Genomic DNA, 14,070 nt, shown 5'->3' with positions numbered 1-14,070 from the left:
ACTCCAACCCGTACCTCCGTGGGGCGAGTCGATAACCCTCCTGACGCTCCTTTGTTGAACTGATGGTCGTTCGAAAGAGCGAGATTTCTCCGTACACACCACAGCGGCCACCCCTACACAAACAGTCACGCACTCTCAACTGTGTCAAGTTGCGCAGCCAAAAAGTTATGAGCGTGCAGCTTAGAGTCAGGCATGATACAGCGCTGAAAAAAAAGCCTGGCCCAACCCAGACATATACGTGACCAACTGGGCCCTGCTCAGCCCTGCACCGGCCTGTTCGACTGAAGATTTAATCTCATGTTAGCAAATAGGAGCCCTCAAAGACAGCAGTAATATAAATACCATTTATAAACAAAGAAAACTAAAACAGATCACTCAAGCGCATACACTAATACATGGTGACTGTCAAGGCTTTAAGTTGTCAGTTTAAGGGAGCTTACTCCTGAATCACACTTCACCTAGATTAAAAATCTGCTGTCACTAACACTCAAAAACTGTCACCCAACAACTTGGTAATTCTTTAGTTTTATTAGAAGCATATGCTAGAGAAAGCATGTCATTTTCAAAACAAATCATTTAATTGACAAGTGTCTGCCATCTCCATCCAGCCTTTACAACTGTTGAGACCAGATATGGCCTTTGCCTTTTTAGGTCAAGGATCAGAGGTCAGAGATGACACGTCTGCCAGTGACCTAAACTAGTTAAACTAGTGAAAATAACAGATCTACAAGCTCACAACAAGTTGAGCACCCATTTTTTACTCCTTAAACATTTGGGTTTTCTAATTCATGGAATGTCTGATTTCTTTGAATTGTTTTTAATTCGTGAAAGCGAATTTTGGGAATGTTCTTAGAATATCTTGAATAATTAAAAAATATATATTAGGAAACGGGTAACAAAAAGGACCCATCCAAATCTGTCTGCAACCCACCAATGGGTCACAGGACAGTGCTTGGGAAACAGTGCCTTAGAGCAGTGGTTTCCAAATAGCAGCCCTTTAGAGCAGTGGTTCTCAACCTGTGGGTCGGGAACCCCAGGGGGGCCCCAAATTATTTTGGGGGATCCCCAGATGATTAACTTAATGTGCAACATTGCTTTCTCAATAGTAAACAAATTGACTTTTCACTTAGTCTGCTCTTTTTCTCCTCTACAGTCTACACAAAAGCTCTTTGCCGAAAATAGCCGATCTACAAGCTCACAACACCTCGCGCTGCGAGGCGTTGTGAGCTTGTAGATCTGGCTTAAGTTCTCAGAATATGGACGCAAGAGGTTCAAGTGGTTAATATAAAAAAGGAGAAAAAAAAGCTTCTATCATGCAAACATTTGGAGGACCCACTGTGGTAACTCTGACCCCCTGTTGAACCCTATATGTCAAAGTCAAGGCCCGGGGGCCAGATCCGGCCCGCGAATGAATTATCTATGGCCCCTGGGATGATATTTAATTACTATTGGAACCGGCCCGCAGCCGCACACAAAACAGCGTAACACAACATGCTAAATGTACAGATAAGGCCAGCCAACTACACCACATTTCATGCTTTCCTTAGACAGACAGCTGAAGCAACCAATCACAAACCAAAAAGGGAAATTTGGATTTAGAATGGAGGATGTAAAACAGCGCTTTCATGCGTTGTGTATGCGGCCGTGACTCATGCCGTCCTCCACATTGTCACATGGAAGCAAAGCAACACAAGCAACGCTGTACAGTTCAATGAGAAGAAAGTAATTTCCCCATCAAAATAAATACTCTGCATGCTTACAACGCATTGCAGAGATCCGTGACAGACACATTGTGAGTTTTAAATAAACATTGAACCAGTCCGGCCCTTGACTTGTAGCAAATTTAGTTTTTTGGCCCCCTGTGTATTTGACTTTGACATCCCTTTAGAGGGTTCCAGCCTCCAGGTGTAACCAAATGGATTTTTAACTCTTGAGTGAAAAATGAAACCCAAGTGAACACTGCCTTTCACAGGTGATAGTACATGCGTTGTGTAAAGTAACTAAGTACATTTATTTAAGTAATCTACTTGAGTATGTACTCAATTTGGTGTCACTTACTCAGTGAATGTTCTCAAAGGCAGTAGAGGACAAGACTACTTCTTCAGAGGAGCAGAGAAGCCCTGGTTCTGAGTCACGGTGCTGCAAGGGACCGCTCTGTTATGGGGACTGTTTCCTGGATCACACACAGGGATCTGGGGATACACACAAGACATCAGGCAGGTCACTACATAGACCAGTGGTTCTCAACCTGCCTGTGGGTCCGCAAATTATGTTGGGGGTCCCCAGATGATTAACTTAATGTGCAACATTGCTTTCTCAAATCTCAATAGTAAACAAATGTTTTTATTTTTTAAGTGAGGGTACCAGCAGATGTCTAAAGTGACAATTCAAGGACTTTTTAATACTTATAAAATAATTAAACATTGGCTCAAATTGTCAAATATTAAAGGCAGAAATTGTGAAAATAGACTGCTATTTAAACAATAGAACCAAATCATACAAAATGTAATGCCTCAACACTTGGTTCTCGTCAGGATGGCCCCCCCAATTAAAATATGATTATTTTGGGGGTCGCAGCCTGAAAAGTTTGAGAACCACTGCTTTAGAAAACAGTGATGCCGGACCACCGGTATATGAGACTATTCTAGGAAAATGTTTTTGGTGTCACTTACTCAGTGAATGTTCTCAAAGGGAGTAGAGGAGAGACTACTTCTTCAGAGGAGCAGAGAAGCCCTTTTTCTGAGTCAAGGTGCAGCAAGGGACCGCTCTGTTAGGGGACTGTTTCCTGGATCACACACACAGGGATCTGGAATACACACAAGACATCAGGCAGGTCACTACATACACCTAGCCTGCTTCCAGACCATAGACCCCGCCCACTCTCAGAGTGGACTCTTTCTGAAATCAGGCTAACATACACCAGTGGTTATCAACCTGTGGGTTCACAAATTATGTTGGGGGTCCCCAGATGATTAACTTATGTGCAACATTGCTTTCTCAATAGTAAACAAATTGACCTTTCACTTAGTCTGCTCTTTTTCTCCTCTGCAGTCTACACCAAAGCTCTTTGCCGAAAACAGCCGATCTACAAAGATCTGCTATTTTTGGCTAAAGTTCTCAGAATATGGACGCAAGGGGTTCAATTGAATTGATTGAAGACTTTATTAGAAGTTTGCATAGGAAAAGGTACAGTTTCATGACGGTCAAGGGGTTAATATAAAAAAGGAGAAAAAAAAGCTTCTATGATGCAAACATTTGGAGGCACCCCTGTGGTGACTCTGACCCCCTGTTGAAGACCCTTGGCTTAGAGCAGGGGTCTTCAACGTTTTCAGGCCGATGGAGCAGGGACCCCCTACCACCTCGTAGGGTGAGGGTGTCGGGGCTACGACATATTTTTTTATTTTAAACATCTACAAGTTACAGCGAGCAAGGGTGGGCCGTACCACTACCATTTCTAAACACTACTATTAACTGAGAACCAATGACAATAATATCAACAATTTGTCAATTGCATAGTAATCATGTATTCAAGCTATTCAAAATGGATAGAATCATGATTTATTTTTTAACATAAATGTAAAAAAATGTTTTTTGAAAAAGAATAATAATTAAGCAATAATTTCGCGGACCCCCTAGGGGTCGCGGACCCCCTGTTGAAGACCCCTGGCTTAGAGGGTTCCAGCCTCCAGGTGTAACCAAATGGACCTCATAGATTTTTAACTCAAGAGTAAAAATTAAACCAAAGAGAACACTGCCTTTCACTGGTGATCGTACATTCGTTGTGTAAAGTAACTTAGTACATTTATTTAAGTACTCTACTTGAGTATGTACTCAATTTTGAAGTATGTGTACTTTACTTGAGTATTTCCAATTACCAATACTTTTACTCCACTACATCTCGGATCCAAATATTGTACTTTTACACAACTACATTTATTTAAAACTCTATTACTTAGATATAAACTATTATGAAACATACATAACCACTTTAGCCCTCATTTTACTTTACATTAATTCTACTTTAAGTACATTTTGATGCCAATGCCAACAATTTCATACTTTTACTCAAGTACATTTTTAATTCCGGAGTTTTACTTGTAAAAGAGTATTCTGTATTGCAGTTTTGATACTCTTACTTAAGTAAAATGTGGGTACTTTTTCCAAAACTGATTCTGAACCACCACGTGGAGTGTACACTCAGCGTCCTAGTGGATAACCACTCAGTTAAATAATTTGAAAAACGCCATAAAGTTTATGCCAGTGGTTCTCCACCTTTTTCATGACACAAATGATATATAGTTAAACTCCTGACAAAGCCAACAATAGCCTTACAGCATTCTTTCACGCCATGTGTGTGTTCATTTCGTCTTTCCAGCTATCGGCGTTTTTCAGAAGGCGCCCATGCAACATGCAGCTCGTTGCAAAACATTAATTTCAAGGTTATTATGCCCATTTCAAGCGAACAACTATTGAATAACAATTTAGCTTGATCCTCGTAAAAGACGATCTTGTTAAAAGTTACAGGTATTCGCTTATTTTTCACTTCTTACCTTGATAACTTGATCTCTCGTTGAGCGGACTTAGGTTTCGTTTGGTTAGGTAACAGATAATCAGCGAACCAGCTGTGTGTGGAGATGCGCATGAAACCATGCCAGCGTGTGACGTAGATGAAAGCACAGCTCTCCCGGAAGCTGCGTAGTCTCCCGGAAACCCACGAATGGTAACTAAATCTCAAGCAAATGTCGACCAGATGCGTTTCAATGGCAAGATCCGGTATAAAGCCCGCCTACAAACATAGACCGGATCTCCAACCTTCAATAGATCTTCTTTGTTCTCATTCGTCACTGCTCTAAGCCAACTTGACACAGAGCAATCAATGCTATTTATTTCACCTGTGTAGCACCTTACAGCACCTACAACACATGTGTTCTACCACATAAAGTAGTTCCAGCCTGAAATTGAGTTTTAAGTGGAATCTATATCTATCTATCTAGAGATATTTATATCATAGATAAATAAATAAATATACATAAATATAAATCTATCTATCTATCTATCTATCTATAAATATAAATACATAAATATAAATCTATCTATCTATCTATCTATCTATATCATAGATAAATAAATACATAAATAAAGAAAGAAAGAAAGAAATATAAATGAATAAATAAATAAATATTAATAAATATAAATAAATAAATAAATCTATCTATCTCATAGATAAATAAATAAATATAAATGCATAAATAAACAAGACTGCCTTTTATCAAGGTAGTCTCCAGATATATCCTCTCCAGGTATATATCCTCTCCAGGTATATATGGATATACTGTATATACCCGAAGAGATAGTCTCTAGGTATATATCCTCTCCAGGTATATATGGATATACCCGGAAAGGTAGTCTCCAGGTATATATCCTCTCCAGGTATATATATATATATATATATATATATATATATATATATATATATATATATATATATATACACACACACACACACACACACACACACCCGGAGACTACCTCTCCAGGTATATATCCTCTCCGGTTTATATATTATATATAATATATATAATAATATATTATATTATATATTATATATATATATTATATTTAAGTATTATAGTATATACTTCAGTGTTCCAATGTGTGCCACAGACAAAAACCTTCAACTGAACGCAGTACTTGCGCCTCATATTTCTTATGGGCGCAAGTAAATAAATAAATCTATCTATCCATCTATCCATCTATCCATCCATCCATCTAGAGCTATCTATATCATAGATACATACATACATAAATACATAAATAAATAAATACATAAATAAATACATAGGTCTATAACATAAAGATCTATGATGTCAGATGTCAGTTATATTATATATAATATATATACAGTTATATTTGGGAAAATATTTGTTCCACACTTTATGGTAATAATCAGGGCAGGAATTTCTTGGAGCTTAACCAGTGTGCAGACTCTATGTCCTCCTTCATGATTCTGCTTGTCTAGAACCTGGGCCACGGATGTGCGTGCACTAACGTACTCTCTTCATTCAGGAATTTCATGGAATTTTCATGGAAAATGGCATGACCTAATGCCACAGCTGACTCTACCACTTTCTCCTCTGTCTCATTCTTGTCAATATGTAGACAGTATAAACATCGGTGTTTCATGAAATGATAATGATAAGGACCTTTATTTGTAAAGCACCTTTCATACAGACAATGTAGCCCAACGTGCTTTACATACAAGAGATAGTGTTAAAAAATAGAAAGAAGTCATTGAGGGCAAAAGGAATAATAAAAGATCATATATAAAATAAAAATAAAATAAAAACACTGAGAGAGCTTGCCCTTTTAAGCTCCAGAGGTAGTGTGTTCCATAACTGAGGGCCATAAACCCAAGAAGCGGCCATACCTATGCCTTTATGATGATCTTTAGGAACCTCTAGTAACTTTGGCCATGTTCCTTAGGTGAAGAAGGCTGTTCTCATGACTTTAAAATGAGAATTAAAATTGAGGTCAGAACTAAAATCACACCCAGGCCTGTGACTTATTTTTTAACGTGTCCAGCCAGAGGTCCAAGCATGGACTGTATTCTTTCTCTCTCAGACTCAGGACCAGTGAGGAGAATCTCAGTTTTCCTGTCATTTAGTTTAAAAAAAGTTATTGGCCATCCAATAGCCATGTATACACTATCAGTGTCTTTTGTTGAGATTCTGAAATCCTAACTCCCCAAGTCCCCATCTTTAAACCATATGGGGAGTGAGCATGGATCAGATTGTATATACCATCATTTATCTATTTCACTGCAGATTTGGTTATCATCCCTAACCCAGATGGCCTTCCTGCCCTGGCATTTGTGCCCTCAAAAAATGGACAACACCAAAGGCCAAGCGGCCTTGCCCCAAAAATTATGGAATTCCAGGCCTGGTAATAATAATAATAATATGTGAGATTTATATAGCACTTTTCTGAGTACCCAAAATCACTTTAAAAGTGCTGGAGCTGGGGACGGGGTCAACAACAACTTTGTCCTTTTCAGGACAGTTTTGAAGGTAGGGAGGGAGGGAGTGTTAAGGGGGTGCATTCCAGATGGAGGGGGCAGCCACAGAGAAGGCCCTGTCACCCCAGGTTTAATGGGTGGATCCCAAGGCTACCCCTGGTTTGGCGCCTGTTCTTGGGGACCTCGAGTAGGCCGGCATCTCTCGACCTGAGGGAATGGGACAGTTTGGCTGAGGTGCTTCAACCAGGCTCATCTTAGCCGGGCTCTCCCCAAATACAGACAGCAAGTTACATGTGCATTGTGCAACTCGGGGAGTGCCTCTGTGGCCTCTGTGCCTGGCTGGATGTGTTTCCTTTCACCCGTCGGTGAATGGGGACGAGTCAGCCTACAAGAGGGAGATCAAGCGGCTGCGGAGGTGGTGCAGATGGACATCCACAGACTGCACTGCTATGTTATGGGTCGCTATACTCACTATCAGGGGTGTCGCACCAAATTCTGGGCACTGGGTACAATGATTCACTGTGGGGCCCCTGTGAATGTTCTTCATAGGGGGGATGGGGTTTAACCCATTTAGTCTGGGAACACATTATTCTGCATTATTTTGTGCTTTTAGCTATTGAAAAATAGCAGATATACAAGCTCACAGCGTGGCACCGAGTGCCGCGCTGCGAGCTTGTATATCTGCTATCCCCAGAAGCAAAATGTAATTTTAATACAGCGCTGGTGCAGCGCTGTGAGCTTATATATCTGCTATTTTCCAATAGCTAAAGTATAAAGTAACTAAGGCTCTTCCACCTTGGGCCCTAGTAACTCTAGGACTAAGGTCCAATCGCTGGTCCAATTAAGAGTCTCTCTTGGTCAAATTTGTATGTCAATTGACATACAGATTATGACCTTTTTGGACGTATTTTCTCAATGTCATTTATCAACTAAATGTGGTTGTCAATGGACATCTAGATTGTGTCCAGTAGGAACGTCTTTTCTAAACTGAATCAAGTTGTCAATGGACATGCAGATTATGTCCTGTCGGGACGTATTCCCTCAATGTCATCTATCAACTAAATCTAGTTATTAATGGACGTCTAGATAACGGCCTGTATGAACGTCTTTTTGAAACTGAATCGGGTTGTAAATGGACGTACAGATTATGTCCTGCTGGGACCTATTCTCTCAATGTCATTAATCAACTAAATCTGGTTGTCATTGGACGTAAAGATTATGACCCAATAGAAACGTTTAATCTCAACTATATCTGGTTGTCAATGGACGTACGGATTAAGGCCCGAGAGGATGCATTTGCTCAAAGTCATTCAATAACTAGATCTAGTTGTCAATGGACATCCATATTTTGGCCAGTATGAACGTCTTTTCTCAACTAAATCTGGCTGTCAATGGACGTACAGATTATGTCCTGCTGGGATGTATTTTCACAATGTCATTTATCAACTAAATCTGGTTGACATTGGACGTCTATATATTATGGCACAGCATCAACGACTTTTCTGAACTAAATCTGGTTGTCAATGGACGTATAGATTATGGCCCAATAGAAACGTCTATTCTCAACTATATCTGGTTGTCAATGGATGTCCGGATTAAGGCCTGAGAGGACGCATTTGCTCAAAGTCATTCAATAACTAGATCTAGTTGTCAATGGACATCCATATTCTGGCCAGTATGAACGTCTTTTCTGAACTAAATCTGGCTGTCAATGGACGTACAGATTAAGACCTATTTAGACGTATTATCAGAATGTCATTTATGAACTAAATCTGGACGTCAATGGACGTTTAAAATATGGCAAAACAACAACGTCTTGTCTAAACTAAATCTGGATGTCAATGGACATCCAGATCATGGCCTGTCATGACGTATTTGCCCAATGTCATTTATCAACCCAATCTGGTCGTTGATGGACGTACGGATTACGGCCTGGACGGACGGACGGACGTAATATCAACTTGTTTTGGACGTCCATGGACGTTGCTTGCTCACTGGGTATACACAACAATAAATGTTGTTCATTAAATTGGCCACCGGATGGCGACCTCGTAAAATATAAATTACAGCGCACCAAGTTCGTTTAAAATTAATAAAGGCTAGTGAATATTGTGAGGCATATTCACTGGGGACTGTGCTTGGGAGGGGCCAACCTAAGTTATACCACATACCTGCCTTACAGGTGTCTCCTCGTCACTTTAGTAAACATAAAATGTATTTTCAGGCCAGGATATACATTTTATCCAAGCAGGAGAGAGAACCAAAAACCCATACAAGAAGATCAGTCAAATAGAAATTGGAAGACTTATCAAAACTGATCAAACTGATATGGTATCAAACTGAAGCTTATAAATGGGTTCCATCTCCTCATTGGATCAAATTGGCAACAAACCTGAACGTGTTTTTTGTTTATTAAAGAGCTGGATCGATGCAGAGAACCTGGTTACTCTGTAGCCATGATATACTGTCAGAATATAGAGATAATAAATCATAATAAATCATGCCATGAACAAAAACATTGATAACAGCACATTTTTGAAGTCACAAACTAACTCCTATTTAATTATATGTGTACTATACTGTGTACCACTCAGCACTAAGAAGGATCACTGGTGACAGCTATGGAACCCACCATTGTATACTATATGGGAACTCAGGTTTATCCTCCTTATTTGAGAGGCGTGATAAACACTGGTATCTTTTTATTTTTAAAGCTCTCAGGATTGCCTCACCCCTTATATTTGTTCAATGCTGAATCTGGACCCTAGTCCCTATCAGACACGCTCAAGCGACATTTTGACGCTCGAGGTTCCATTTGCTCATACAGAGCTTGGCAAGGCAGCATTTTCTATCAGTGCTCCACTTGCATGGAACAGGCTCCAAAGATCATTAAAAATAAAATATCTGCCGGCCTTAGGCCAATTTAGGATGATGGTTTCTAACACTTTTGTTCTAAACTGTATGTTTTAATTAATTTAGCTTTTAGTTTCTTGAACTTTCTACAGTTTTCAAGTATTCTCTTTTTGATTATTTCAAATGATGTCTGTAAATGTATATATGTATATATGTTGTTGTTTATTGTTGTATCTCGGTTGCATTGTAAATGAGTGCTTGCTCTCAATTGTATTTCCGAGTTTAAATGAAGTTAACAAACAAACAAACAAATATCCATACTGCATAATCACAAAATTGGATGCACGTTTGCAGCCAGCAGATGGGGTAGATCTGTCTGACTACAAGGCAGATCTGCGTGACACTAAAGCGTTTCTAAACGATGTCGAGGTGTGAACTTGGGGGTTGTTTGGCATCGTTGCACATCCGTGTGCGTGAGAGGTGGGACCCTGCTCAGAAAAGAATACGGGACAGCGTGTACACGCGTGACCAGACCAATGCAACACTGCTGGTAGAATCTATACATTACCAGTAAAATATTTTGTCCCAATAAAACGCTGACAGTGTGTTTAATTCATAGGATATAGACACACTGATACTGGGAAAAAAAAACAAATGTCCTCAATAGTTTTCAGGGGCAAAAATGTTCAATATTTAATCATTTATATTCATACTGATAAAAAGCAAACAAAAAAAAGACATGTACTTGTACAATTTGAAAACTTGAGCTTAAAGTTAATGAACATTTGACAGAGCAACCTTCTCTTGTAGTTGACTAATACTTGTCCAGGACGTTCTATATGTGGTCACTCTGGGTGTACTGGGGTCGAGTACTTTGTCCAACGCTGAGAAAACACCAGGGTTTAGTGTGTGGTTTTTTTGCAGTGTCTGCTGTGACCTAACATTTGCATTCTTGTGAGGAATTCTCTTCTGCAGTTTGTGCAGGTCACCTGCTTCTTCTCCGCCTACAATAATGTTCAACAGTAAGTTAATTTAGACATTTGTCACTCAGAGAGTTGAATAAGAGAGTTGGATCAGAGAGTTGAATGGCTACACACAGGAATGAAATTGAATATTTAACTAACGAAGACCTGGAGTTATTTTATGCTTTATTTTATGCTTAACTATAAAAAAATAGCAGATCTATACGCTCGCAGTGCGGAACTCGCTGCAGCCCTTTTGAAAAATCTTGATTTTTAAAAATATATCTTGCATATGTAACCCAAACATTTGCTTCTGGGGGTCCCTGGAACAACATATTTTGAAATGGGGGTCCGTGGCCAATCAGTTTTGGGGGTAATTCACACGAAAACCACTGACATACAGTAGAAACGTGACTTTTTCAAAAAACCTTAGAAGGATATAGAAGACATTTTGTAGAATCGGGTCAAAATATTCAAAGACACACATTTTCACTATTTTTCAAAAATAGTGTTATCGACGCTAACGAAGACCTATTAGGTTGAAACACGACTGTTGTATGTGTCCGTGAATACATTGCTGGTATACTTCCAGTGCCAAAAACATGTTTATGCATGTTACTCGCAAATGAAAAATAATGTTCAATAGGAAAAAAACAAAAACAAAACATCAATTAATAACTTGCACAGTATGAATTTAAATCACAAATACAATGTGAAACAATTATAGCCTTGCGTAGCCAGACTGTATCACTGGATATGAGTCTGGTACATCTACAACCCTGCTAGAAAAACCAGCACAAGACCAGCAGTAAGACCAGCACCAGCACCAGCACAAACCAGCGCATGTTGTGTTTTACTGCTGGTCTGTGCTGGTGCTGGTCTGTGCTGGTCCCATCATCTAAACCAGCTTGAACCAGCACAGACTAGCACCAGCACAAACCAGCGCATGTTGTGTTTTACTGCTGGTCTGTGCTGGTGCTGGTCTGTGCTGGTGTGGTCAGGGACCCCCGGGGGACCCCCCTGAGAAGTGGACCAGGTCTTTGCTGGTGTAATTTGCTCTTTGCTCTGGTGCTTGAATCCTGTTCTGATGCTCTGCTCCATGGGTATTTGACCATATTAGATTGAGACATTATCCTGGTCCACTTCTCAGGGGGGTCCCCCGGGGGTCCCTGACCACACCAGCACAGACCAGCACAGACCAGCACCAGCACAGACCAGCAGTAAAACACAACATGTGCTGGTTTGTGCTGGTGCTGGTCTGTGCTGGTCTATGCTGGTTTATGCTGGTTCATGCTGGTCTGTGCTGGTGCTGGTCTATGCTGGACCAGCACCAGCACAGACCAGCAGTAAAACACAACATGTGCTGGTTTGTGCTGGTGCTGGTCTGTGCTGGTCTATGCTGGTTAATGCTGGTTCGTGCTGGTCTGTGCTGGTGCTGGTCTATGCTGGACCAGCACCAGCACAGACCAGCAGTAAAACACAACATGTGCTGGTTTATGCTGGTGCTGGTCTGTACTGGTCTGTGCTGGTCTATGCTGGTTTATGCTGGTTCATACTGGTCTGTGCTGGTGCTGGTGCTGGTCTGTGCTGGTGGACCAGCATGGGACCAGCACAGACCAGCATGAACCAGCATAAACCAGCATAGACCAGCACAGACCAGCATGAAAATTGTGCTGGTCTGTGCTGGTTTTTCTAGCAGGGAAGTATATAGAAGGTTATTTTTTCCAGGTGGCGGGTAAAAGAAAAAAGGCTCTTGACACAATTGGTTAAACTGGACCAAGAGAGGAGACATGTAAGTACTGTACTTAAGTACAGTTTTAGGTATTTGTAATAGCCGATCTACAAGCTCACAACGCGACGCATCGCGACGCGTTGTGAGCTTGTAGATCTGCTATTTTCAAACATTTTGAACTTTTACTTTTGGTACTTTAAGTACATTTTGATGCCAATACTTTCATACTTTTACTCAAGTACACTTTGAATTCTGGACTTTTACTTGTAACGGAGTATTTCTACATTGCTGTATTGATACTTTTATATGTTATGTTATGTTATATATTATATAAGTATAAAATGTGAGTACTTTTTACAACACTGCTATAGTGTACTGCTCTACAATCAAATGTCTTTGAGTTATCTCACATAAATCAAAAATTACAATATAACATACAGTACAATACAAGAAACCAAATTGCTGACTTACCTTCTTGGACATGATAATCCTAACCAGGGATCTTTTGTCAAAGCTGAGCCTCTCTCTGTCTGCACCTCTGCTCCTCTTAGAATCCACCGTCGAAGTGAGAGAAGATGGCAGTGCACAATGCACACCTGAAATGAGTTGAGTTGATTGCAATGTGCACGAGCTGTACACATGGCAGGGCTATATGCATGCCATAATGAGGGGTAATCTCCATGCCATAAGTACTATACATTTGTGTTATGTAAAAAAAAAAAAAAAAACCCTTGCCGGGTCTCCGGTGGTCCCCGGTGGTAGGGCCAATAGCGGCGGACCCAAGGGGACCCCCTGGTGACCAAAGAAAAAAAAAAACGCACAATTGTAGCAGATCCTCAAGCTCAAAAGAAAAAAGAACGCTGCTCCACGGCCGTTCGGGCCTCGGGCTCGGTCCAGGCGTCCATGCGACCGGCTCGGCGCCCTGCACCCAGCCGTGGACCTTGCGGACCCAGTCCCCGTGGACCCAAGCCCCAAATACGTAAAAAAACAGGCAAAAATCCATCAAAATAGCCGATCTACAAGCCGCTCCACCGGGCGCACTGGGGGTCCACGGATCCCCGCTCCTCCAGGGACCACCCACTCCACTCAGGGGGTCCTCCTCGAGGCCCTTCCCTACCGCAGAGCGCCCTGGTCCAGGGACCCCCTCCGGGGACACCCCCTGTGGGGACCAGACACACCGCCCGGCCCCTAGTGCCCACTCTTAAGCCCTCCTCGGCGGGCACTATTTAACTGCGGCTCGCACCGCATGTATGCTTTGACATGTTTGCTTTGAAATACTTTGAAATATTTTCTAAGTCTCAACTGAGTGTGGGCCTTGGCCAAATGGATATGGCAAACATGCCAAAATGACAGGTTAACCGTACACTGCAGAAGGTCAGGGCTCATTTTTTAAAGTTCTGGAGGTGCTACGGGCACCAAACTGCAGTGATATAATCATCTTTCAATGCTCTTTCAGAATATGCAGAGCTTGAGTTCCACAAACAATCCGTTTGATAAGAACAGGGGCC

The sequence above is a fragment of the Nannobrachium achirus genome, assembly GCF_963921795.1.
Source record: "Nannobrachium achirus genome assembly, chromosome: 10".
Lineage (NCBI taxonomy): Eukaryota > Metazoa > Chordata > Actinopteri > Myctophiformes > Myctophidae > Nannobrachium > Nannobrachium achirus.
The sequence above is the reverse complement of the archived record's forward strand: the minus strand, read 5'-3'. Positions refer to the sequence as shown.